Source organism: Schistocerca americana, unplaced genomic scaffold (assembly GCF_021461395.2).
Source record: "Schistocerca americana isolate TAMUIC-IGC-003095 unplaced genomic scaffold, iqSchAmer2.1 HiC_scaffold_720, whole genome shotgun sequence".
Lineage (NCBI taxonomy): Eukaryota > Metazoa > Arthropoda > Insecta > Orthoptera > Acrididae > Schistocerca > Schistocerca americana.
Window position 1 is genome coordinate 43,911 of NW_025726479.1, and position 1,090 is coordinate 45,000.

General features: G+C 55.1%; 1 non-coding gene across 1 annotated transcript in view; it reads left to right on the plus strand.

Annotated features, from left to right (window-relative positions):
* Positions 1 to 266: 266 nt before the first annotated feature.
* The window catches only part of LOC124589668, a 1,910-nt gene continuing 1,086 nt past the window's right edge, over positions 267 to 1,090 (plus strand). The window contains exon 1 of the ribosomal RNA XR_006976168.1: positions 267 to 1,090. This exon is cut by the window's right edge and continues 1,086 nt beyond it. This is a non-coding gene — a ribosomal RNA (small subunit ribosomal RNA).

Genomic DNA, 1,090 nt, shown 5'->3' on the forward strand with positions numbered 1-1,090 from the left:
AGCGGCAAGCTCAGTTGGGAGCACGGGTGGTCGCACCTAAAGCGTCTACTCGCCAAACTCCGGGCGATTGCGCCTCTCTCGAACCCGACCAAGTACTTAGGACGGCGCTGCGCGCCGCCGGGACCTGAGAGGGTTTCGAGGTGTATTGTGCAGGGGAGCTCAGCCTCCTCCTGTTTGCAGAATAATTGAGCGGACGCTTGCGTGTTCGCGCGGGCCCCCGGGACACACTCCCGGGCGGCCGGCTGCTCAGCTCTAGTTGACGCAGCTCCCTGGTTGATCCTGCCAGTAGTCATATGCTTGTCTCAAAGATTAAGCCATGCATGTCTCAGTACAAGCCGCATTAAGGTGAAACCGCGAATGGCTCATTAAATCAGTTATGGTTCCTTAGATCGTACCCACGTTACTTGGATAACTGTGGTAATTCTAGAGCTAATACATGCAAACAGAGTCCCGACCAGAGATGGAAGGGACGCTTTTATTAGATCAAAACCAATCGGTCGGCTCGTCCGGTCCGTTTGCCTTGGTGACTCTGAATAACTTTGGGCTGATCGCACGGTCCTCGTACCGGCGACGCATCTTTCAAATGTCTGCCTTATCAACTGTCGATGGTAGGTTCTGCGCCTACCATGGTTGTAACGGGTAACGGGGAATCAGGGTTCGATTCCGGAGAGGGAGCCTGAGAAACGGCTACCACATCCAAGGAAGGCAGCAGGCGCGCAAATTACCCACTCCCGGCACGGGGAGGTAGTGACGAAAAATAACGATACGGGACTCATCCGAGGCCCCGTAATCGGAATGAGTACACTTTAAATCCTTTAACGAGTATCTATTGGAGGGCAAGTCTGGTGCCAGCAGCCGCGGTAATTCCAGCTCCAATAGCGTATATTAAAGTTGTTGCGGTTAAAAAGCTCGTAGTTGGATTTGTGTCCCACGCTGTTGGTTCACCGCCCGTCGGTGTTTAACTGGCATGTATCGTGGGACGTCCTGCCGGTGGGGCGAGCTGAAGGCGTGCGACGCGCCTCGTGCGTGCTCGTGCGTCCCGAGGCGGACCCCGTTGCAATCCTACCAGGGTGCTCTTGAGTGAGTGTCT